Below are 27,596 nucleotides of genomic sequence, written 5' to 3'. Positions count from 1 at the left end.
TGATTCATTCGTTTCCATTTTTGGAAAGTCTTTTCACTTCTTTTCTGTCTTGGATCTCTTATTTCCTGAATCCCAATATATTTTTCTTGCTTTACAGCCTCTGACAAATCATACTTAAGTAACTTCCTGAAAAATTTTGCATGGAAGGTAAATTTTTTGTGCTCATGAATAACTGAAAATGACTTTACTATAAAGTGCAATCACTTGATTGGTAGTTCGGCTGGGTAAATAACTGAACATTGCAAATTATTTTTCCTCAGAATTTTGAAGGCCTGTTTCATTGTTTTTTGCTTTCAGGATTGTGTTGACATACCTGCCATTCTGATTCTTAAAACTTTGTATGTTATCTGGTTTACTTGTGTACTTTTTCCTCTTTAAAATTTTCTTTTTATGTCTGGGGATCCAAAGTCCCACAATGGTATGCCTTGGTATGGGTCTTTATTTACTTGGTATGCTGGTCACATTTTATGTGCTTTATGCTTTTTCAGTTTAAAAACTTGTGTCCTTTTGTTCTGGGTAAATTTTGTATTTCTGTGATCATTGTCATCCTCCATTTTGCTTTTGTTTTCTCTTTTTGGAACTTCTGTTATTTGGGTGTTGGCCTTCTTGAACTGACATTTTTATCTTCATGTATTTTCTTCTTCTTCAGTTTTTGGATATATTATTTTTAATAAATAGAAACCACATCACTTCATTTGTTACAGTGAGTGATAATGGGAGGCAGTTATCCATGAGGGCCCCTGAAAGCTTTTTCATCCAACAAGTAGAAAAAGGATAAGCAGCTTTACCACCCAAGCCTTTGGTTAACTTTTTCTTTTGATCTCTGTTCTCCCCGCCACAGCAGTCTGCTTCTTCCAGATGGATCTCTTCCTTCAAACCTAATCCTGTTTCACAACCTAGTCTATCAGTTTACCTTGATAACAAAATGGAGGTCCCTAACTTAACTGAGGAACGAGGGCAAGTCTTCTTTGATCTCAGCCTCATCCCAAGGCCCATGAATGTTTTCTCAAAAAAGTTGCAGGCAAATGAGTTAAAAAGCGCAGAGACAGGGGATGCATGCGAGCAGAAGGGCAAAGAGGATGGTTCCCACAACATCAATGGACACAGGCCTCTCAAACACAAAAAGAAGAGTAACTCCCACCCACGTGGGTGCAGAGAGTACATGCCTTCTGTTTCTTCTATAACGCGGGCCACAGGGTAAAAATCTGGATGGCAAATGGCACCATGGTGAAGGCATGCAAGAACTGGGGCAGGCGTGAGTCAAGGCAGACAGAAGCAAAGATGGCCATGTTCAAGGACAATGTACTGGACACAATGGTAATATTGGCACCATAGTCAAAGAAGATGAGGTGGCCTAAGAGCCCAAAGACTGACGTGGTGTAGGTGGCGTCAGTGCTGACACACTCTCAGGGTCTCCAGTACTGGGGAAAAACTGTATGTGAGACTAATAAAGTCAGCCCACCAGATTTGCCTGCTTTTCCTTAGTCCTTCACTTCCATCAATGAAATCAAACAAAACATAGCCAGTCAGTGAAGAAGCCAGGTTATCCCAAAAGCCAATGAGGGGCGAGAAGGCCCTTGTCCATATACCACCAGATGACCACAAAAATCCTAGATACTACATAGCTGCTGTCAGCATGCTGGATGCAAATACCACAGTTAAACATTGATATTTCCCTGTCTAGATTTTTTCTGGAGCTTTTCCAGGAATTGTTGGTTTGCATAGTTATCAGAAAAGGGCTGTCGTTCACAAAAGACCTGGTATTAGTTACAGGTTAGACACACATTACCCTTTCCCTCCAACTCCGGCCAGTTCAATTTCCCTCGTAGAAAGAAGTCCATATGGTTCTCATTCTTTACAAAGTTTTGAAATAAGGACTCTCTGGAAATTCCATGTTGTGTTGCGGGCGTTATTTGCCCACCTTCCCTTGCTTTTAAAGGCAGCAACCCAAGCTAGGCCTGCAATACGTGAGTTTCTTCTGAGGCTTGACAGTCCAGTCAAGCTCCCACTCATGCACCCATGCTGCAGGGAGGGGGCGGCCGCCGGCCTCCTTCCTCCCCTTTAACATCGCTTGCTTTTTGTATTGTTTTCTGAGAGATTTCCTCAACTATCTTCTAACTCTTCTATTGAATTTTTCCATGATAATTGATTATCCATAAAAGTTGCTATTTTTCCTTTTCTTTTTTTTTGATTTTTTAAATAAAAGGGAGTTATTTTGTGTGTCATGAAAATGGAAGCTATTAATGACTTTTTAAACATTCGTTTCCTGCTCAAGCTGTTGTTTCTGAGGTTTTTTTCCTTTTTCTTTCTTTCTTTCTTTTTTTTTTGGTGTTTGTGTGTCTGTATATATGTTTGTAATTTCTTTGTTTGTTTTGGTTTTTTTGTTGGAAGCATTCCTCAAATATCTGGTAATTTTCTCTGTTCATATTTAAGAAATCACTGAAAAACTGATTTGGTTAGAAAGTGTGTGCCTGAGTGATCCTTGCTGCCTGATGAGTTCTCTAGAATAGAACAAATAGGATTGCAGGAACTAACTGCAAGTTCTCTCTTAGACTGATATATTTTGATAGAGGAGAATTTTCCATTCTCTTGTTTATGGGATATAGGCCTGACCACCAGCCTAGTGTGTAGCCTTACATAAATTGTATATATACAATTTTTCACAAATGAGATCATACTATGCATAATGTTTTCTACAATGTGTTTTTCATCTAACAATATGAGGGGGATCCAAAAAACCCAGATTTATTTATTAAAAAATGTGTATTTATTTTTAAATATTTAAACTTCAGTCACCTTCAAAGTATCTCCGTTTGACGCAATATGCCTATTGATAATTTTTTTCACTGCTCAAAATAGTTTTTGAACTTGTCAATTCTGATGCCTTTTAGTGCTTCTGCCATTTTTTGTTTCGCCTCTTCCACATCAGCAAAATGTTCCTCTTTGAGGACTTTTTTCATCGGGTAAACAAAAGAAGTCATTTGGGGCGAGATTGGGTAAATAGGGAGGGTGAGGCATGGAGGTCATGCTGTTTTTGGTAAAAAATTGCTGAACACTCAGTTCTGTCTGGGCAGGTGAGGTTGTAAATCACCCATCATAAAATGGGCAAACTCATTGAAAGAGCCTTCAAAAAAAAAATCACTGAAGCCAAACTCAGTCTCTCACAACGCCTGCTGGTACACGCTGATACAGATGGGTTCCTCGAACACCTACTTAGTGGGGGAAGCCTGTATAACAAAGGACTCACCCTTCAGAAGATAATTCTGGGGTTTTTTGAGGATCCCTCCTCATATATCTAAGCAGCTTCCCATTTCTGTGTGGATAGGAATGCAGAGGGATATAAAACAGATGCTTAGAATTTCATATTATACATGAGCCATAATTAACTTAAATTGTTTCTAATTGATGGGCATGTGGGTATTTTTTTCTCTAACAACATTGCTATTGTGTCTTTATCTTTCTGTACTTGTGCAAGAATATCTGTACAATCAATTATTAGAAGTGTAATGGTTGGGTCAAAAGGTGTAAATATTTAAAATTTGTACAGATACTCTCAATATTGCCAAATTACTCTTTAAGAAGGTTATCAGTTCATACTACTACTTACTTATATTCTTAACAATTCTGGGTATTGTCGAACTTTTTCAACTTTACATTTTAACAGGACTTCCAAATGTATATCTAATTCCAGTTATAACATGCATTTCTTTATTGGTGAAGTTGAATAACTCTTACTGTTTTTATTAGTCATTTACATTTATCTTAATATGAACTTTTTCTTTGAATTCTTTGTACATTTTTCTATTGGGTTATTAGTTTTTTTATTGAATTATTCAATTTTTCTGTGCATTGAATTAATTAGGTCTTTGTGTATTATTTACTCTTTGACTTTTTAAACTTTCTAGTTTTGTTAGTTTTCTAATGGAAATTTAACATTTATATGTATTTTTTACTTTATGGTTTGGGTTTTATGTGATTCTTTGAAAAGCCTTCCTTACTCTGAGATGATAAAAAAAAATGTTCACTCTGTTTTACCAAGTGTTTCATACTGGTTTTTATTATACTGAGGCACCACACAAGCAATCCTCTATTATTAGATCTTTATGTTCTTTCCCTTTTTCTGAAAGCCATGTCTTCTGGTTTTGTCTCGGACTCCCTGAGAAACTGAAAAACAATAGGTCAATGTATTGTTTATAGAGGCTTTATGGAAATATGTAAAAGCTTTTTTTTTCTGGCTTCAATACTCTCAACTCATTTAACCACATTTCAGTTTTTGGTTAATTTTTGTTCTTCTACTCTCAAACCCTCCCTGGCATTTCACATGTACATTAAAATGACAGTGCCCAAACTTGGCACAATACTTTCAGGGTGTGCCCAATTCTAAGTTTAGCAGAGGGATACTTTCCTAGCTCTTGGATGTCACAGACCTATTAATATATTTCACTATCACAGCTTTATAAAAACAGCCACGCTGTATTGCTGACTCATTCTCAGCTGGTGGTCCCATTCTATCAAATTCAGGAGACTGGAAATAATGTCTAAGTATTAGATGAAAGAAAGAAAGATTCAAAAAGATCCTAAAATTTTGGAACACTGGGCCAAAAGTTGAAACTTAGGAAGAAATGAAAAGTTTTACATTTAATGTTAAAAAAAACCAAACCCTGAGTACAGGATAGAGATAATTTCACCCAACGCTTAAACTTGGAAACATTTTAATTTACTATAACCTTAACATTACCAACAAGGTGAAACAGCTGCCAAAAAGAATTTTGACAGGAAAAAAAAAATTGATGTCTGTCTGGACACACAGCCTCTCCTCTCCATCTTTCAGTCAAGGAAAGTTCTTTCTTGGCAAGGTTAGTTCCTTGCCTTTTAAGAACTTTAAAGAAGAGATTTTTGGAGTGGGTAAGAGGAAAGAGGTTTGATTGATATATTGGGAAAGCTGGAGAGATGCCGAAGACGAGAGGAGGCGCTAAGAAAGGCAAAGCCAATAAACGCTGCTTAAGAGAGAGCGTTTGGGAAGTTTATGGAAGAGAGAAAAAGAAAGAAATTGGATTAGCTGCTGTTTTGTGACTAGGGAGTCTTTTTAGATGAGAAAAGAGGTTTTAAAGGAAGTGTTGTCATGTGTTATAAATATCGAGTCACTTTATATGTGTTCTAAGAGACTTAAGTAAAATTTAAACATTATTTTTAGATGTCTAGAATATGTGTCTTTGCATGGAACTTTGAGCTGAGCAACTGTCACAGAATATCTGAACCGTATACAGTTTACAAAAATCTTATGTCGTATCAACAGAACTATGGTGTTCACCATAATTAAGATGGCAGTCATGTCATTTGGTCATCTTCAGCCCTGGGTATCACATTTTTATAAACTCTGTGCATCACATTTTGCTAGGGCTACCATAACTGAGTACCACGGAATGCATGGCTTAAATAATAGAAATTTATTTTCTCACATTTCTGAAGTCAAACGTCCAAGATCAAGGAATTGACAAGATTATTTTCCTTCGAGGCATCTCCCCTTGGTTTGTAGATGACCGTCTTCCAAGGTCTTCATACAGTCCTCCCTCCATGTGTGTTTGTGTTTGTGTTATCTCCTCTTTTTATGAGACCAGACACATTGGATTGAAGCTCACCATAGTGGACTCATTTTAACCTAATTTCCTCATTAAGGCCCTATCCCCAAATACAGTCACATTCTGAGGTATTGGGGGTTAAGACTTCAATGGGGGTACATAATTCAGATTAAATCATAAGACTACCAACAAATTCTATCTTATTGCTGGTCTTTCAGGACTCTTATGTGAGTTCTTACAATTTATAAGATTTACAATTTACAAGTTCTTACAACCAGAATACTCTCAACTTCTTTACTAAATTATTGCTAAAATAAGTAAATTTGCCTTGCTGACATCGGTGCCTATTATTTCTATCCCACTCAAAACTTTTAGAATCTGCTAATTTGTTAGATATCTGCAAAGTTACACATCAATTGGTCCTTTGCATATTATATATATATATATAATATCCAAACACATACTCAAAAAGAAACAATTTCCTTTTGTGCAAAATGAAGTGAGTGAATCAGAAAATCTGTAAAGCCTCTTCCAGTCCCAAAATCCTACAATTCTAGTTTAAGGACAATAAAAACATATGTTGTTAAATACAACTTTTAAATATTGGATGTGTGTTTAAATAACGGGCATGCAAGAAAGGCAGAGATCAAGTTAGGAATTGTGAAAGGTTTTCTTAGCATATGAATGGACAATTTAAAATATCTAGGAGGAAAATCCTTTAAGTCTGATTCCTAGGCCTTCAGAATCATAACTCACACTGATTGCAATTCAGGCTCCCAGTTTCACATTGTTTCTATAACCACTATTTTCTCTCATAGTTGTATATGCTTAGAAACTGACTGAGGACAATCAACCATGTATACTCATGCCCTGCTGTATATTTCACATCTCTTTAAAGCTGCATGGAAAATACATTATAGTTCCCATTTTATTTACTTATAGTTTACTTTATTTTATAGTTTTTGCAGAAATAGTAACACTTAATCAGCATTAACTGATTGCACATGTATTTAAGCAAAGGATAGTAAACTTCTGTAGTACACAGATAAATATCTAAGTTTGACAGTGCTTTACACATTATATTTATTCATATTTCCAAGCTCATAAAGAAATCTATTCATATACTTTTCAACAAGCCAGGATTATAAAGTATATCTGCCAATCCCTAAAATTAGTTTTTTAAAATACCTTGTACCAGTCAGGAAATATGGCTCATCTCTTTGAAGGTTAAAGACAGGCTAATATTTTACTTTAAAAAAAATAAGATAAGGCTGACTATCAGGCAAAAGTTGTGAAAATATAGCGATGATACTTAAAGGTTGGCTTTCTACAGTGAATTATTACACTTTGGAAGATTTTCATATACTGCCAAGGCTCATTTCTGACATCAAGTTAAAATCATTTTAGTAGGAATAATTTTTAAATAAAACATTTTCTGAGGGTAGAAAAGAAACATATTGGATTTTATCTGGTTATTAAGTTCAAAGGGTGCTTTGTATTAAGAAAGTGGGTATTGTGCCCAGCATTATTAACATATTCTATTTAGAAAAACGACATTGTTATTCATATGGAAACAGATGTTGGTCTAGATAAAGTTAAATGCCTTCACACGCCTCAACATGTGTATATGAAATTACAGAAATTAATTATAGTTCAAGCAAGGACTTGACTGTTCTGTTACATAGAGAGTGTTTCAGTTATCTACTGCTACATAACAAACAACCCTAAAATTTAATGGCTTAAAATAAAACTTAACAAACATTTTTTGTAAAGGGCCAAATATATATTTTTAGACTTTGTAGACTATACAATCCCTGTCAAAACTTCTCAAACTACTGTTTTAGCTCAAAAGCAACCATAGGTGTTATGTTTTTAAAAAATGGATATAGCTATGTTCTAAAAAAAACTTTATTTATGAAGAGGCAGTGAGTCAGATTTGGCCCACAGATCATAGTTTTGTTGACTTCTGGTTTATTAAGGCTTATAATTCTATGGATTGGTATTTTGGACAGGGCTCTCCCTCTGCTCTTCTTGGTTGGATGGTAGACACGTGTTCTTGGAAGATTGACTAGGGGCAGAATGGTCATGAACGGCCTCACTTAACATGCCTGGCAGTTGACTGTGGCTGTTGATTAGGCACTTCAGATTGTCTCCACGTGGGCCTCTGCAGTAGGCTAGCTGGGGCGCATGGCAGCTACTTTCAGTGGGGCTAAAGCAGAGACGTCAAGACTTCTCTGAGGCCTCAACCAGGAAGTGTCACAATGTCACTTCATCATATTCTATTGGTCAAAGTCACAAGGCTGCCCCAGATTCAATAGACTCTACCTCTTGATAGGAGGAGTTGCAAAGAATTAGTAGCCACTTTAAATTCACTCCATGGAGTAAATGCTGTCAAAAGGGTGCTATTAATTCCTGTAAGACTTTTACCAAGAACCTCCTGACTTTGAAAAACCTGTCAAAAACCTCATGTATTGTGGCCACACATCTCATTGTAAATCACGTGGCCAAGACTTAAACAAGAAATAAAAATTAATCAAAATTTCCATTCAAACTATTTTGAAGTATTTGTGAAAAGAAAGCAGCTATGAAAATAAAAGAGCTCTTTCAAAGACTCAGAGTGGAATGATCTCATTTTTATTTTTAAATAAGGTACTTGGTCAAGAGGATTATTTGAAAAGGAGATAGTAAGGAAGAATGTGGAAGGTAATAAATAGGGATAGTTAGAATTTTGATACTTGGAAGTAAAAAAATTATTGCCTTTGGAGTGACTCCTTTTGTTTTAGGAAACTTCCCTCAATGGGTCTTTAGTTACATTTGATTAAAGTAAGTCCAAGTTTCTCCTCTGTAAAATTATATTCTTTAACTTTCTAATTAAAAATATATTCTGTTGAGAGGTTTTTCATTCCACTGGTTTTAGCATTCATTGTTTTTTTTCTCAATTAATTATTAATATGATTGTCAAATAGTGATTTTCTAAAATTTCATTTTTTCTACATTTATTAGGTATAAGGGAAATCTCTCATTTATTTATGTATATCAATATGGAGTCATGGATTCCTATTCAATTTAATTTTATAATTCTTATCATTGTTACTTATTTTGATGATCAGATTTTCCCAGATTTGACCAATGGGAGTCTCTAGAAGCTGGCTTCTCTGTTCTTTTAATATCCTCATAATTGTTGAATGCTTTCTTACTTTCTGACACATGATATTCCAGGCTCATCTTATACATTCCCTGCCCCCTCTCTACCATATTCCTTTAAAGGGAGAATGGAATTTAGAAACCAAGATTTGGGTGCCAAAATGTGCTCATTGCTGTTGGGATACTGCTGTTTCCAGGCTATCACAGTGGACAGAGCTAGGGAAATACACACATTTAAAATCATATTTATCTATCCATCCATCTAAGTACCTACCCACCTATTGAAATCCATGAGTTCATTGGTATTGCCAATCCAAACACACAGGATTCCTTCTAGTTTTCTCATTTGTACTTACCTTCTCCAACAATGAGAATCCAGGCAACCATTATCCTCAATACATAGCTGTGACCCTTGAACAACACAAGTTTGAACTGCACAGACCCACTTGTACATGAATTTTATGAATTTTTTTTCATTAAATTCGGTATATACAGTCGGCTCTTCAAGTCCCTGGGTTTCACATCCATGGATTTAACAAACAATGGGCTGAAAACAGGATTTTCCATCTGCAGCTGGGAATCTACAGGGCTCAGGGCTGACTATGCTACTGAACAGGAAGTGGAGTCCCACTGCCCGCCACCACCCTCTAGGCAAAATTTCAGAGGCCAAAGTTTGGTGATGAAGGAAAGGAGTCTACTCAAAAGCTACCCAATTTTGGAATAACAGCTTTCCATATGCATGAGTAACTTAAACCTATCAATTAAGGCTAAAATCTTTAGCTCTTTAGTTATAGCTTAAATCATTTAAACCTATCAATTAATGTTAAACTCTAACCTTAATTGTTAGGTTAATCCTGAGTTCTCTTATCATCCCACCTGTTAGTTTTTAATTATCTTATTTCTATAGGGTTAGTTTATAAACTAAAACAACAGAAGATACAACAGCTACACAATTTGGGAAGAATGGTGAGCTTCTGCCTCAGAGCCCATCCCATCTAGAGCACCCAAAGAATAACCCTGCACCCTCTGCCAGGCCAGTCCCATCCTAGACTGTGCCCAGAGTTTCTTCTCCCATCCAAAATCCATCCAAAATACCATCCTTTGGGATATGCATGCAGCTGTAGCACGATCATCCAGGCATCCCTGAGAATGAGAGCTCAAGAGCAAGTCTCTGCCCTCTTTTTATTTAAGTCCTCAGCCTCTAATTCCATTCCCTTTGGAAGCATTCATCTCGTCAGCCAATCCCATCTTAGACTGTTTAGCGTTGCCTTGGGCAACCTCATCCTATGGCTCCTACTTCCTCCCCAGTGATCTGATCAGATTTCTGTATCAACTAGGCATTGTTTTACTCCATTTTATAGATGAGACTTGAACATCTACAAATATTGCTATGCTCAGGGGTCCTAAGGATAGCAATTTGCCCATGGATACTGAGAGACTGTAGTTAAGTTTTGGGAGAGTCAAAAGTTACGGACAGATTTTCAACTGTGCAGGTGCTCAATGCCCATACCCCCACATTGTTAAAGGGTCAGTTGTACTGACATGTTTGTTCAGTAACCCTACGTATAACCACTTTCTCATTACTGCTGCTGGCCCTTCATGTGAACACCTTTCTTACTCCACTCACACCTTGACATCTTGTCCCAGCCTGCCACCTCCCCACGCGGATGCCCTCTCAGGCCACTCAGGTCCAGCACTGCAGGCGAGCCCACCACAACCACCGCTCACCCCCCCGCCCCTAGCTGCTTACACAGGCTTGTGGGTTAAACCTTGCAGGAAGGAAGTGCGTGCATTTTTTCTTGATTTCTTTCTATTATTTGGATTAGGACCTGTATAAAATATATTTGCATAATTGCACTACATATCTTCAAAAACAGTTGTGTGCCTAAACCTACAAATAACTAAGTATTATCAGAACACATGCATTACCGGTGACATAGTTGTTACATTACTGTTATCACTGGTTAATCTGCAACATTCTTTTTAGTAGTTCTGTTGTTTGGCTGCTGTGGTATTTAGACTTCCAGATAAATGATCTCCCACTCTAATTATCTTTATGTTTCTTATCTCCTTGTACTTAGAAATGCTAATCAATTGTTCTTGCCATGCCCACATCCCTCCTGTAAAACTATCCTATTAAAATCTTAATATTACATAACTGTAATCCTTATAGGAACCAAAGCTGATTAGACACTGACCCAAAGGCCATCAACCTATGATTTGACCAGAAGAGAGCCCTGCCTGTAACAGATGCCGTTGGTTCCCTGCCTGTCTCCCCTCCACAGTTTCTGATCCACGTTATGCGGACAGCATCCCTGCTGTAAGCACCTGCCACTTTCTACCGAAGGGAAATAGGGCAAGCTGGGTGTGCACGGGTTAGCCTCCCTGGGATCAGCCCCTAGCCGGTGCCAGATGGGGGTTAAAGGACAAATATTCAACTTCTTTGCCTGGATAACTCTGAGGAATATTCTATGCTGTCTTCCAGAATTCCCTCTTGGCACAGTTGTACATAGCAGTAGCCGGCTCAACAATGAAACCTTTCTTGGCTTCCTTCCTTTCATTGTCTCAATGCCCTGCTTGCCTAAAAGTGCTTCCAGGAGCTACATCCCAAGTTAACTACCAGCTCTCACATTTGTGCCTCCATTCTGTGGGAATCCAATCTAAGAAACTGCTCAAATGGCATGATAGTTATCAGTAGAGCCGCAGAGATGTCTTTTCTCAGCTATTTGTATTAGAAGTATAGTCATCTACCGCTTAATGATACTATGTGAGAAATACGTTGTTAAGTAATTTTGTCATTGTGTGAATGTCATAGAATAAACTTACATAAATATAAATATTATAGCCTACTGCACATCTGAGGTATATGTTTTAGCCTATTGCTCTCTAGGGAATGTGGACAAAAAGGGGGTTCCATAGAAAGTAACCTCATGGGGTAATTTTGAGGCAGGTTAGTAAAATTTAGGAAAATTCATTGGCAAGTGAAATGGGAAAACTAAGACAGGTAACTGAACAAGGTTGAGCGATTTACAGCCAACAAATTGCAAGGTTTTGTCTTCCCTAACCAAGGACACTTAGGAGCAAATGGTTTACTAATTCCAGACTGTGCAGGGGCATACATGTCTAAGTCCCAGTCCCTTTCCAGTGACGGTAAAGCTGACCAGAGAATGACCCTGACTCCCTATAACTCATTTTGATGCATCAGCATATGAAACAACACACAGGAAAGATGATGAATATTCTGATTGAGACCTCCCTTAAAACTTCTACCCTTAGAAAACAGATAAAAACTCTTAAGGCAATGGACCCAGTGTGCGCTCTCCCTTGAGCACACCTCTGCCTTCTTCCACCCTCTTCTTTTCTCAGGCATGTCTCTTTGCTTTCTTTCTCCTAAGCTCTAAAGTTTCCCAGGAGAGTTGGAACCAGGGGAGCAGCAGGCAGTGGCAGCTTGTATTTTTTCACCTCTATGCCTTTTATCCTGAGTCCACGCAGCCTGGCATAGTTCACTTCTGTCACTGTGGGCTCCTTTTCTGCATCTAGGCAGTTCAACCTAGGCTCACTCCTGTTGCTATGATCTTGCATCTTCCATCTTAAGTCCTTCTTTTGTTTCACTGTCCCCAGCTTTAATAAATGTACTCTCAAAATCACCTGGACTTGTGTCATGAAATCTTTCCTGCACAAAATCAAGAACTCACACATTCCAGGTGGTACCAAGGCAGAACTGCCTCGGTCCTGGTCCCTTTCCAGTAACAATTTGATCATAAATGCATAACTGAGCAGATCATGGTGTGTAGTCACACTCCAGGCATATAATTTCTTTAGTACAAGTTTCATCTTTGCCTTAAGAAAGTCCTAGCCATTGTTTCTGTGCATCTAGGTTAACACATTTTTGAAATGCCTCTTTGCAGACCACTTCTTTTATGGGAGAAACTCCCAGAACTCAGTTCTTCTCACCAAGGCAGTAAAGAATTACAGATCAGTGAGTCTATTACCACGCAAGCAGGGTGTACTGGTGATATGTTCTCATGGAAGAGAATGGACCTTGCTGAGGTGGGGGAGAAAGGCAAGAGCAAGGGTGGCAAGGGCAGGGGTGGCAAGAGCAAGAGAGATCCTATGTTTTGAGGACTTTTCCATTTGGCAGGGTGGGGGAGGATGAAGAAGACACATGTTGACTGACATGTTAACGTGATGCTAGCTTTCCAAGCTGGGGGCATGAATACCCAAAGGTGTTAATGGGCTTCTTCCTTTAGGCACTGTTCCAGCCCTTTCCAGTCTTTCAGACTTCGGGATGAAAGCACAGTTTCAAAGGCTTTCTTTCCCAGATAATGGGATTTCGAGGACCGCAGAGTCGGTGGGCAGGACATGTATCCTTCCTCCTCCCTGCCTTGGTTTGCTTTCTATCCTACCTAACACTTAAAAACCACAACCACCCTCAAGACAGCACATGATCTTAACTATCCTATAATCTAATCCTCACTTTGCTTTCTCTCGCCTTCATGTGCATAAAATAAGCTGCAAACTGTTGTTTCTTTGAAGCATTTATCTCAGACTGTGGAAATCTTGCTTCCAGATGTATCCTCTGTTTGATTCAAATAAATTTTTATAAAAATTTGGACATTGTCACATCAACAGAGAGGAAAAATAATTTTATCTCTACCCCTTTGGGTTCCCGTCAGAGACATCCCTGTAATAAAAGACAGATTAACAAGAGAAATACAAAATTTAATGCATGTGTAACTCTTTTATACATAAGAAAGACCCAGGAAAACTGAATAATTTTGCCAAAATAGCTGAAGCCACCACCTTAAATACCACCATGTTCATCTGAAGACAAAATAGCTGAAGCCACCACCTTAAATACCACCATGTTCATCTGAAGACAAAAGAAGATATTGGGGTTGGGAGAGTCAGTTATGGGAGGTATCAGGAAAAGCACAGAAACAAAAAAGGGTACGGTTGTTATGCAGATTTAAGTCTTTAGCTTCTGCATTGATAAGAGTTTCTACAGATAGAGTCACCTCCCTCTCCTCTGTACAGTTAGGGAGACACCCTCACAAATGGAGATTTCCCTTACAAATGTAAATGTATTTTACAAAGGGTAACTTCTACTTGATTTTCAGAGCTTCTCCCACATCTGCCCTTTCTTAAAATTAACCAGGCTAAGAAAACCCTTGTCAAAAAAGACATTTTGGAGTGACAAATTCTGTTCCTCTATAGCTCCTAGGCTACAAACCTGTACAGCAGGCTACTATACTGAATACTGAGGATGAAAAAAAGGGGTGCTGTTATAAATCTAATCAAAAGTAACCTCACAGGGTGATCTGATCATAAATTCCCACTTGGGCAGGTCATGTTGCATAGGCACACTCTTCCCCTCCAGTACCTCAGTCTTTAGAGCATAATAGAACGTCAATAGAAGGTCATGATTCTGTGTCTCCTGTCTCGCTTGTGTGGTGGATGGCTGGGAGCCTGCAGCAGGGACCATTGTGCACCAGGGGATTCTTTAAGAGAGACTAGGATTTAAGAAAGAAAAGAGATGAATCTTATGTAATGCATAAAAGGAAGATTATGGGAGAAATGTTAATAATTCTTTGTAGAGGTTAAATGGCATGGAAAGCTACAGTAGTCTCCCCTTACCCAGTTCCACTTTCTGTGTTTTCAGTAACCCACTGTCAACCTCAGTCCAAATATATTAAATGGAAATTGTCAGAAATAAACAATTCACAAGATTTAAATTGCGTGTCATTCTGAGTGGTGTGATGAGATCTCAGGCCCCCCTGCTCCTTTCGTGCCCAGGATTTGAATCGTTCCTTTGTCCAGCATATCTACACTGTCTGTACTGTTATCAAAAAGGGGACCTGGCCCTGAGTGGCTCTGCCCAGGGTCAGCTGGTAGTATTTAGTATCTTGACTTTGTGCAGGAAAGATTTCACGATATGAGTGCAGGTGATTTTTAGAGGATGTTTAGTAAAGCTGGAGACAGTGAAAAAAGGAAGGGCCAAGGATAGAAGAAGCATCAGGAGAGAGACTAGGTGAGGAAATGAGCCTAGGCTGGGCTGCTTTGGCTCACTGACAAAGCAGAGAAAAACGGGCTCTGGGGACAGGCTCAGGTGCTTAGCCCAGGACAAGCTGCCATTGCTCATTACTCCCCCGGTGCAAGTCTTGTGGGGTCCCTTAGAGTTTAGGAAACACATGACTTTAAAGGAAGAAGAGGATGGTGGGGAAGGGAAAGGTACTGGAGGCTTTCAGAAGGGACAGCATGCTCTGGGGCCTTCATTTTGAGGGTTTTTAAAGGCTGGGGCTTTAGGGCAGGTCCTAGGGGAGGATCTCAATAGAATATTCATCAGTATTATGCTGATGAGCCAAAATGAGATTTATTCCCTTAACTTCACCTGTCCTTAGGTGTGGTTAGCAAATGGCACTAATTGGATTTCTGCTATGTATCTCCCTGAGTAGGGCGATTTAAGCTATTTACCCTCTGGTTGGGGAGAAGGGTAAAGCATTTACTCTCAAGTGTCCTTGCTTATAGAAGATAGGATTTTGCAACTTATTATATGGCTATAAACTGCTTGGCCATTTAACTATCTCAGTTTTCCTATTCTACTTGTCTTGGTTTACTAACCTGCCTCAGTACTACCCGTGTATTAGTCACTTAGGAGCCCTCTCAGTTATCAGACTGTCAGGCAACCTGAGGCCTCGTGTTCTATTAACCCCTAGTTTACTTAATAATGCCCCCAAAGCGTGAGAGTAGTGATGCTGGTAATGTTGATATGCCAAAGAAAAGCTACAAAGTGCTTCCTTTAAGTGAAAAGGTATAAATGTAGTGACATCCAAACCTATAGATATTTTTTATGAGCTTATTTGAGCCAAACTGATGACAATTGCTAGGAAACAAAATCTGAACAGATTGACAAAATGCTCCAGAGAATGGGAGCTTTGCAGTTCATTTTACACATGACAATCAAAGGAGGTGTAAAGAGGGTTATCTGAAATCCATTGGTGGTAGATTAGGGAAGCAGGAGAAAACAAAGTGGGGAAATCTCTGAGATTGGATAAAGAGTAAAATGAAAAGACAAATAGGTCTTTTACGTTGGTGGGTACAGGACAGTTAACAACATTTATAGCACACAGCGATAGTATTAGGCAATAAGATAGTAATGAGGGGTTCCAAGGTCATGCGTGTAGTGGGAGATTGTGCCCTGAGGGGTCTGGAAAAAAGGTGGATTACTCTGACATTCCAAAGGTGTTACTGTAGATACAAAAAAGACAATAAACAGGCACATTCGGTAAAGATTGACTTCTATGAAGGAAGACTGGCCTAGGACATGACTATCCATGATAACTTGGTTTTAGTTAGGGGTTTTAATTGCAGAGCATTCTATGTGGTTGCTTTAGGTCTTTGAGTTCCCCTGAACTTGCCAGGTTTAGTATGTGGCCCCTTTTTCATCCATAATATATAGGAAAAAATATAGCATACCTTGGGTTTACTACTATCCGCAGTTTCAGGAATTCACTGAAGGCCCTGGAACATATGCCTGTGGATAGGGGGTGGGTGGGCTACTGTACATTTTTTGTAATAGGAAGTATGTTAGGGAAATGTAGCCAAGTGTAAAAGGTGATTTGTCCCAAAGCCTTTAATAAATGTATTTGAGTAGATCAAAACATTCTAAGGGTCTTCTGGTCAGTTCTACTTGGATGTCTTAAAAGGAACTGAAATTAACTTGAAATTGAGCCTGTATTTCCCAAAGTTGATCTTCTTTTAATGCCCCTATTAGTATAATGTCACCATTGTCTACCCGATTCATGTGTAAGTCAGAAACCTGGGGTTATCTTTAAAAACTCCTTTGCTTTACTTCCTCCATATTCAATTAATAACCAAGTTGTACTTAGTTTCCAAATGTCTCTTGAATCTTCATGCTTATTCCCAACTCTGCTACCCCCTCCTCTGTTCTAGCTATCATCATACTAGACTGCTATTCCTACCTAAAATTAGTCTTCTCTGTGTGTATTCTTGCTCCCTGCCATTTCATTTCGATCCATTTTCTACTCTAAAGGCCGCGCGTGTGTGTGTGTGTGTGTGTGTGTGTGTGTGTGAATGCAGATCTGTTTATGTTACTTCCTCTATTATTAATCTGCTTAAAACTCTTCAAAAGTCTATTGGACATCTGACGACTTCTGTCCACCAAATTTCTACCCTCTCTATGGTAATGACACCATAAATTTCTTTTAGGAAACCACTTTCCCCCAAGTGGTTTAGGATTACGCCTACCTCAAGCTCCAGAGTTATGCATATCCTAACTGGCATACTCTCCCCTAGCCACAGAGATTGTTTTAGAGAAGGGCACTGAAACCATACCTAACCCACTTAAAGTACTGCATTCCCCTAGCCAAAGGAATTGGTTCAAGGTGGGTATTTAAGCAAATCCAATCACGGATTTTGGTTCTTGTGACCATTATGGAAACTAGGTTAAAGATTAAGCTAGAATAAGGATGAGAGCAGAGTCGAGGAATCCCAGAGAGCCAGAGTTATCAATGGAACTACGATTGGATAGAGTTTCACCTGTGAGCTTCATTATTGCATAAGCCAATAATTTGGGAGGTGGGGGTGGAAGTTAAAGCAGGTTAGATTGAGTTTTCCGTCACCTGCAGCTGAAGATCCCTAGCTAATAGACATTCAAGCTACTGTAACATTGCACATGAAATAAAGGCAAAAGTCCTTAAAACAACCTGAAGTACATTTATGCTTGCTCCATGGGTTCAAGCCACAGAAGCTGACTTTTAACCTCTGCTCAGGTCATCGCTTCTTCCTAAAATCCTCTCGGTCTCCCCCATACCTAATGTTATGTTTCTTGTACTACTTATTCTTTTTTAAAAATTGTTTTTATTTATTGATTTTTTTGATAATTTTAAAAAAGTTTTTGTCATGTTTATTCTATTGCAGTTGTCTCAATTTTTCCCCCTTAACTTCCCTCCACCCATCCTACCCCTACCCCCCATTCCCACAGTTCCCACTCTGTTGTCCATGTCCATGCGTCATTCATACATGTTCTTTGTTTAGTCCCTTCCCCTTCTTTCCACCATTGTCCTCTTTCCCCATCCCCTCTGGTCACTTTCAGTCTGCTCCATGTTTCCATGCCTGTGGTTTATTTTGTTCATTAGTTTATTTTGTTGAATAGATACCACTTATAGGTGAGATCATACGGTATTTGTCTTTCATCAACTGGCTTATTTCACTTAGCATAATATTCTCCAGTTCCATTCATGTTGTAACAAAAGGTAGGAGTTGCATCTTTCTTCCTTTTTTTTTCTTTCTTTCTTTCTTAAATGCAAATTGATTTGACTTATTTTTTCAAATGTCAAAGTCAATTATAAAATATTAAAAAATTTAAAACCATTATAAAGTCTCAGCAATTAAAACATGACACCAGCACAGAAATAATCAAGTAGATCAGTGAAATATAGTGAACATTCTAGAAACAAACATATATATCTACCCAACAATGTAATATATGATTAAATTGATATTTCAAATCAATGGCAAAAATAAGGCTTATTCAACAAATAAGGTGCATGGACCACTATTACCTGAAATAAAACAAATATAGAGGTCTATTTCACACATTATACAAGAAATATTCAGGTGAGTTAAAAATCAGTATGTAGAATCTAAGGAGTTTTAAGAGAAAATACAAACTAACATTTTTCTTACCCTAAAGTAAACTATTCAAACCCAGAAGCTATAAAGTAAAATATTGACAATATGACTATATTAAACATTTAAGACTATAAAATAATATACATATAAAATAAGTTAGTAATAGAATGGGAAAATATTTGCCACGCATCTAAAAAAAGGGTTAATAGTTGTTGACTTTTTGTTTGTTTTTTTGGGGGGAAAAAATTCTATAAACCTTCAGTCATTAAATGGATAAAGAATACAAAAAAGTCATTTAAAGCATTTTAAAAATAATAGAAATAGGCAAGAAATATCTAAAAACAGGATTAGTTTCAAAATATAATAGAGGAACAATTAACACATCATTGTCACAAAAAGATTAATAAGTGTTCAAAATATTGGTAATATCAAGTATTGGTGACTGTGAAAGGAACTGGATATTCATAGACTCTTTCCTTCATCTTAAGGCATTCCCTTTAGCATATTTTGCAGTGCTGGTTTGGTGGAGGTGTATTCTTTTAGCCTTATTTTGTCTGGGAAACTCCTTATTTCGCCTTCATTTTAATTGAGAGCCTTGCTGGGTAGAGCAGCCTTGGTTGCAGGCCTTTGCTTTTCATGACTTGGAATATTTCTTACCACTCTCTTCTGGCTTGCAGTGTTTCTATTGAGAAGTCAGCTGCTAGCCATATTGGGGCTCCCTTGTATGTTACTACCTCTTTCTCCCTTGCTTCCTTTAGGATTCTATTGATTGCCCATGAATATATGAGTTTATTATATACTCTCAAATGTATATATATATATAAAATGGCCTAAGGAGAACTGAAAACATATATATTTTCTCCTTAGGCCAGTCCATAATTACTTTTACTAACCAGATTATCTATTTTTCCAGAATGATGGGTAACATATTCTTTAATTCATGCCATCGTTTACCACATATTTTCTAAGTAGCTTCTATATGTCAGGCACTACATAGGTGCTTAGGAGATAATGAAAAATAGTGTCATTTAGATTAGGTCTAGGTACAGATAAGTCTCTTTGGAAGTATTTCTTCAAATACAGCTCCCTGGGAACAGGTCCTTTTAATATGTAGACCTACAAACTAAAGAGACAAAGTATATTTTCTGCACATTGTCAAAATGCAGTGATGGGACAGGCACAAAATAACTATGATAGATACTATCATTCAAAAAGAGGGAAAATTAAGTACACAGAAGTCATTGGTGCATAGAAATACTAAAATCCAGCTGTTCATAGTGTTGCCAGTTCCTTGGTTAGAGAGGATCAGTCCTACTGTCTGGAAATGATTCGCCAAGGCCCTTGGCTCTACCCTCTGTATTCTTGCCCTCTTCTTCTTCCATGTAAAATCACGTACATTTGTAGCTGAGTAATTTTCTGCCCATAGAAAGCTGGGGGATCAAAGGCCTCTTTTCATTTTGTATTATCTCTGTCTTTTAGCCCAAGTGGATAAAATTATTTTCAAACCTTTGTAGATTTTTTACAAATCAATTTATAATCCACTCCATTAAATAAAATCTATATCCATGGATCTCTTTGAGATAAGGTTCTCTTTGATCTTCCTATTATGTTCCTGCGGGACAACACCTTTAAGATTCTAAAAAATCCTCTTTAAATAGACACCCTTAAGATTCTTAGAGGACTTTTGTCTGATGATCTTGAAGAGCCTGGAAATGATAGATTTATTTTCAAATTCAACTCTTTATTTAGCTTATTTCTAACTTCTTACATTTTACTGTAAGCAAGGAGAAGCAGTCAGGTGGTACCTTCAACATTCTTCCAGGAAATTTCAGTTAAAATATTCAGCTCATTCAGTATATTCTACTTTCTACTTCACAGGTTACAATCTTGCTAACATTATGTCACTACATAACAAGGATCTTCCTTCACCAATTAACATTGTCCTTACTTTCTTTTACGCTCTCTCTGAGAGACTTCTTGAAGGACATTAGGCTCTGTCACTAGTCTCTTGAAGACCCTTTCACCTTCCATGTACAACCCCCAAGTCCCAAAGCCACTTACACATTTTTGGAGTTTTGTTACATCTACACCTTACTCCCACGTACCATCTGTTGCTAGGGCTACAATGTAAATTACCCCAAAACTTGGTGGCTCACAGCAACTATTTATTGTGCTCATGTATTCTGTGGGTCAGAAACTTTGTGGGAGTGGCTAGCCTGTTTCATAATATTTGTGAGATGGAGGACTTGAAGGTTGGGGACTGGAATCATCTGAAGTATCACCACTTGTGTCTGGCAGTTGATATAAACCATTTACTCTGGACCTCAGTCCCTCTCTATATGGTCTATGAATGGGCTAATTTTGACTTTCCTCATATTATGGTGGCTGGGTTCTAAGTGCAAGTATCCTAAAAAAAAAAGAGCTAGAAGATTGCTGATGTGCTTTTTGTGACCTAAACTCGGAAGTCACGCAGTGTTACTTCTGCATTGTTCTAGTAGTCAAGACACTCACAACATCCTCCCAAGTTCAAAGACTTCACTTTTTGACAGAGGAGTGGCAATTTGAGGAGAAATATGGAGGATATGGGTCCAGAAATAATGCTGTGGTCATTTTGGAAATCTAAGAGAAACCCAGAAAGGGTCCTAGGGTCTCTTGTATAAGAATTCCATCTCGAGCTCTGCTTCTAGGGAACTCAGTTGCGTTAGTTTCAAGGGCTGCTGTAACAAAGGACCATGTGCTGGGTGGCTTAAACAAGAGAAATTTGTTGTTTCACAGTTCTGGAGACTAGAAATCCAAGACTGAGGTGCTGATAGGGTTGCTTTATTCTAAGGGCTGTGAGGAATCTGCTCCATGCTTTCCCCTAGTTTCTGGTGGTTTGCTGGCAATCTTTAGCGTTCCTTGCCTTGTAGAAACAGCACTTTAATCTCTGCCTTCATCTTCATATGGTATTCTTCTTATGTGCATGCCTCTGTGCCCAAATTTTTCCTTTTCATTAAGATACCAGTCATATTGCATTAGAACCCACTCTAATGATTTCATCTTAACTAATTAGGTGCATCTGAAATGACCCTATTTCAAAATAAGGTCATGTTCTGAGGTACTAGGGGTAGGACTTCAACATATAAATTTGAAGTTGAAGGGGCACAAACCAATAACACTGATGTAAGAAATAAGAATACCTGCTTTACAGTATTTATTATAAAGAAAACCTGAAATAATACATTGGAATTTGTGGCACCAATTAAATGATTAATAAATGTTAGCCAACATCATTATTTATCTTTGGATCTAGAGAAACTAAGAAAATGCTTAGCATATAGTGAACCAATAGTGAACTTCTTTGAATTTTGTCTGTCTGGCATTCATTCCATCTTTTTCTGCTAGGAACATCTTGAAACAATTTCCTCTCCAGTCTTGGTGAGGCAATCATGCAAAATGCCCTGCCTTCCCCTTAGCAGAAGGCAAGTATTATAGATGGATGACCCAAGAATGCCATTCATACTGTTTCCCAATAATTAAATCCACACTGTCTCCTGCCTCACCATTTGGAGGTATTCTTCTGGAGCCTAGTATTTTGTGAACACTCCCCCTTTGGTTAGAGAGTTTCCTTGTTCCCCAAGTTAAAAGTCAGAAATTGTGCTTCCTTAGCCCTCCTTGAAGCTGAGCATGAGTATGAAACCTAGCCCCCCACCCCCGACACCCTTTTGAAACATCCTTTAAGAAGAGACTAATGAGAAGAAATAATGTCACATGGAATCCATTTTTGCCAGTAAGAGTGACGCTACTGCCTCTTGGCCTTCAGAGGTGACACTGTTGAGTTTCTGGTAACAGAGCTGACAGTAGCACCCACACCTGTAAAATTCCTGCTGGCTGTGAAAAACGTAGCATTGAGTGCCAGGAGTGGGTTATGGAGGCAGCGGACATGTCCTCAGGCTAGTTCTGATGCCTGCTCTAGGTGGGGTTCTAGAAGTTTTGCCTTAGCCTGGCTCTCTAGCCCTCCTTGCAATTCTGTGACCTGCCAAATATCCTTTAATAAGTTTCTTTTTGGTTTAACTAATCAATTAGATTTCTGTTACTTCCAACTAAAATTTCTGGTATTACTATAACGATCAGTAAAAATCTGTTATACTGATTAACAGTATTAAATCTGTTAAATTAATGACAATTCTGGGAGGTAAACATTATTATTCCCATTGCACTGATGAAAAATAGATCCAGTAAAATAAGTGCATCCTGCCCATAGTCATGCAGCTAGTGAATCCTAGAGCAGAGATTTGAATTCTATAGTCCCTTTGTTAAAAACCCTACAGGATTCACGGTTTTTTAGTATTCCATTTGAAACATGTTTTCAGAAATAATCTTGTGACAGAATAGACCGGCTTGCTCAGAATTCATCCCAATCTCCTTTGAGTGTGCCTTCCCATACAACAGAGGCTGGGAAGCTATAATTGACATTTCCCAGGCTTGTTTGCAACTAGGAATATGATTTAGACGCCACCAATTAGATGCACTTGTGTGAAAACTGAATTTAGAACTGAGTTGAACAGAAAGGAAGGCAGGCCTTCATTCTGATGGTACAAATCAGGTACACATGGTTTGAGGCCAAAAATTGAGACTACGGTTTCCCGGTTTCTGAATTGTAGCAAAAGTAGTGTGATCTTGGAGCTGGCAGGTGGCACAGGACTCCTTGATTCCCCCAGCTTCCTGACTATTTCAGAGAGAATTCTCTAGATAGCTCAGGACCTGATACTTGTCTACTTACGCTGCTAGGCACCTGGTTTCTAGTATCTGCTTCTGAATCCTGTCTCACTGAGGAATGTACAGAATCAAGTACTGTATAACCAACTAGCACTGCTTAGAGATTCTCATCTTTTATCAGAGTCACAATTAAGAGGGGGAAAAAGGTATGTATTCAAGGTAAATCGATATATGAAAGTCATAAACACCATGGCCTTTGCATTCTTGCCACACCTGTATCTCAAGAAACTGAGAGTATCAGTCAGCATACAGGCAAGGCATAGATAACTCGTTCAAAAATTTGGGCAGACTTGAATAAAGACCAGTTTTTAAAGACATGCATGGGGTGAAGAGAACCACAGGCATTATGCAGTACTCCTAGATATAAAGAGAGCCCACGATGGACTGAATTTTGCGTCCCCTGCCCAAAGTCGTATCTTCCAATTCTTACCCCCAGTGTGATGGTATTAGGAGATGGGGACTCTGGAAGGTAATTAGGACATGAGGGTGAAGCCCCCATGAATGGGATTGGTGCCCTATAAAAGATACTCCAGAGAGCGCTCTAGCCTCTCCTCCATCACATGAGGACACAGTGAGAATTTGGCAGTCTGCAACCAAGAAGTGGGCGCTCATCAGACACTGAATTTGCAGCATGCTAATCTCAGACTTTCTGTTGCCAGAACTGGGAGAAATAAATTTTTGTTGTTTATAAGCTATGGCACTTCGATATAGGAGCCCAAACTAAGAGCCATTATGAAAACCTGGAGACAGCTATGTAGAGAGGACGCTTTCCGGGAGCTGTGACTTTTGGTTGGGGGATGCAACTAACTCATGGCAACCTTACACTCTGCCCTCCTTTCGCTCTCCTGTCAATTCCTTGAACCCACCTGGAAGTGAGAGAACAAGAGCCTTGTTGTGGTCCTCACATGACAACCTCCCCAGGTGGAAATCAATGGAGAGTTGACCAGAGAAGCAAATGGGAGACACCCAGAACAGCAAGTAAGAAAATCAACAACCCAGTGCAGTAAGACATCATAAATAATATGGGTTCAAGGGCTTTAATGATACTGAATTTTTGTGTGTGTGTGTGTGTGTGTGTGTGTGTGTGGATGAGGGGATGAGGCCTTTCTATTTATTTATTTATTTATTTATTTATTTATTTATTTATTTGAGTTACAGGTTGAGTTAGTTCATTCTTTTTAAAGCTGGTCAGTGTAATCTCTGTGTGATTTGAGGGCATTTCATTTAGTTTAGCAGAGTGTCAGAGAGTGAAAAATGTAAGATACTTTAGAGATCTTGTTGCACAGTTCTCATTTCATAGACGAGGAAACTAAGACTGAGGAAAATGAAGTAAAAAAGAAATAAATTCCTCCAAAAAGTTGCAGAACCATAAGACACAACCAAGTCTAATGATGCCTAGAACAGAGATTCTTTCACTACCTGCAGCTAAAACCCATGCCGAGCTCATGGTGTGCTCATTACAAAGTGCCAGCCTATAATGTGGCTGCGGTTTCAGTGTGAACATCCCCTCTGCCTTGGTGTTATTGTTCTATTCATTTTAAACATTTCCCTGAGAATCTAAGTGTCAAAGACATTTTTCCTAAAAATAACTAAAAGATATGCAGGATGAAATTAGCATAATGCATTTTATCTATAATTTACAGTGTGTAATCTAAAAATGTGCAACAAAGCAAAGGTAGTAGTGCAGAGAAAATTCCCCTAGGATATTTGCTTCCCTTTAAAAACACCTCAGTATGGGAGGATGTGGGAGCAGCAGCCTGTGACACAGTTCCATCAGGGTAAAATGTTATTCCAGTGATTCACAGCGAGAGGCCTGACAAACACTTTGAGTTGATATAAAGGTTCTTGCCATCAGGATGAAATGAGAATTGCAGTGGGTGGTCCCATTCTAGCCTCATGTCTCCTTCTACTTCTGTCCTGGCTTAGGTGGTTGCCCTGGAAACAGTGGGATGGCAAACAAAACCGTTTGGAACAACTTTTAGGAAGCCTTATGCATGAAGGCCTAATTTTTATTTGCTGCTGCCTTTTTTGTCTTCTAAACAGGTGACTTTTCCAAGGCCGTAATTCCCTGAGAGGGTGTGCTCTTTGTACTGCCCTAAAAGCTGAATCATTCTAAAGTCTTTGGCAAGGACCAGCTGGAGGGCCGGCCAGAGTTTGGCAGAGAGCAGAGGAAAGGGGCTTTATTTCCCATCATTCAGCTTCGGATCCCAACACAGATGGTCCTGATCTCCTCCTCCCCCACTGAAGAATTTTTCTAAAATGACACCCAAGTTTTTCTTGGCAGAGTTATAATTCCTGGCAAACAGTTCACTGCAGCTCTAATTATGATGACAGCTTTAATGGAGAAGATAATCATATTAAATGGTTCTTATTCAGTTCCATGTGATGAATTAGTGATTACCATGAAATGTGTTAAGCAGCCAAAAATAAGGGGAAGGGGATTCCAAAACTGGTTGGGAGGTAGGACAAAATGACCTTTAAAGAGGAGATGCTGATTCTCATATCTCTCGTGATTTATTTTCTGATTAGGAAACCCCTCTTGTCTGATGTGTCTGAAAAAATTTCTCTGACACTTGTTAAAATGGTAAAGAAGATTTTATCAAGGCTATTGCAATAGTATCTGATGCTATGGCAATAGGAGAGAGAGTTGGGCTCACCTCCCAATAAAACAGGCCAAGAGGCAGAGTGAGACGTCAGTGGATGGAAAATTACTAAGAGGAGACAGCAAGAGTAGTGGGATTCTTTTTCAACAGGACTCTTGCTGAAGACAGGTCAAGGACTTCTACTTCAAAGAGGGGGATGAGGCCTTGACCAGATTTCAAGGGTTACCAGATATTAATTGTTAAGGGGAATCTCGTTAAACTTACTAAGCAGGACTCTTGTTAAAACTGGGCTAGGCATGCCATGATGGAGGCTTGAGAATTTGTCAATCCCTCCTCTTATTCAAGGAAAAAAGGAACAAAAGAAGAGACATTCTTCTTTTCTCTGAACAATATAAACCCATTTCTTGTTCAGTCTCCTTTTTTTCATTAAGGTTTAGATGAGTCATCTTTTGGGACCAGAGAATATTTGGGGATGGTACAAATCGTCAGACATTTAAGAAAGAGAATTCCTATGAAAAACAAAACAAAACAAAACAAAACAAAACAAAACAAAGATTAATGTTTGGAGCAGCCTAAAAATCCAGTTTCTGAGTCCAGAGGGTGGCCAGTTGAGATTCCTAGATGTCTGACTTGGAGCACCTTTCGATGGTGAAGCGAGGACAGTAGTGGCAATCTGACAGATTCCCTTCGGTTTGAATATCGCTGGTGCTGGCAGAAACATCACCGTCGCAGTCATAGCTATTTCCCAGAACAGAGCACGTAAGATGAAAAACTTTCAGTAAAGTTCCTGAGTGGCCTACACATCAGCAGCTCCAGGCATAAAGGTTCCTGTTGTCCAGCTTCAGTTTGAAAGAGAAACTAGAGTCCCAGGAAGATCTGGGTGGTCAGGTTTTAATACTCAGTACACCAAGTTAGCAAAGTGGGAGAAAAATTGGAAATGTTAACTTGGAGAGTTATAGCCAGGTATTGGGAGAAATCAGAAGAATTGAGAATTTGGTAAGGATGGCAAGATGCAGGATTCAGTCCAATTTGTAAGTAGGTAATAAAACCTCAAAGATAACAAATAGGCCCAGAGTCTGATAAGCCACCAGGGTGTGCTACAGTTGTCAACTGACGCGAAAAGCTTTTCTCTACGCTTACCATTTTGCATCAAAGTTAACCAAAATGAGATTATTCTTGTTTATAAAATAAATCTGGTCTCATTAGATTTGTCCTATTACTTTCATAAGTGCAGCAATAATAGTATTTGACCTCACAGATCTTTGAAAGGTTGTTTTGCTGGAACATCTCATATGGATTCTCAAATTAGACTTTTAAAAGCTTCTTGAAACTAGAAAGCCAAGCCAAGGACTTACCACGAGATTTGCTCTGTGGTACCTATATATTTGGGTGAACCTCTTTCTTCTCTAGGTCCCTAGAATATCCTAAGCTTCCTGGCCCTGCCAGTAAGTGACCTTCCTTCTTACCTATAAGGCCGGGAACCCTGTAAGCCAGGTACCAGCTCTGTTTTCCTAAGAGGGTTTTGTAAACATTGGCTCCATAAAGCCAACCTTAGTTTCTTACATTATCTGATTCTGTGTACATCATTCTGAAATATGACATTTCAGTCGAAGACTTGGTTATATAACCAATGTTTCCAATTATGTTGTTATCAAGGAGGACAGATTTTTTTTTTTAAGAGAAAGAGGTAAGGGAGGGAGAAAGAAAGGGAGAGAAACATCTGTCTGTTGCCTCTTGTATATGCTCCCACCCAAGACCAAACCTGCAATCTAAGCTTGTGCCCTGACCTAGAATTGAACCCGAGAACTTTTGCTTTGCAGGATGATGCCCAACCAACTGAACCACAGCAGTCAGGGCA

The 27,596-nt window shown here is 38.7% G+C and overlaps 1 pseudogene; it reads right to left on the bottom strand.

The window, feature by feature from the left end:
• Positions 1–940: 940 nt before the first annotated feature.
• LOC129064454 (phosphatidylinositol N-acetylglucosaminyltransferase subunit C-like) overlaps positions 941–27,596 on the bottom strand; it is a 43,091-nt pseudogene continuing 16,435 nt past the window's right edge.

This window comes from Pteronotus mesoamericanus, unplaced genomic scaffold (genome assembly GCF_021234165.1).
Source record: "Pteronotus mesoamericanus isolate MK-2021 breed Mesoamerican mustached bat unplaced genomic scaffold, CSHL_Meso_final contig_164, whole genome shotgun sequence".
Lineage (NCBI taxonomy): Eukaryota > Metazoa > Chordata > Mammalia > Chiroptera > Mormoopidae > Pteronotus > Pteronotus mesoamericanus.
This window is presented reverse-complemented; position numbering and strand designations above follow the sequence as displayed.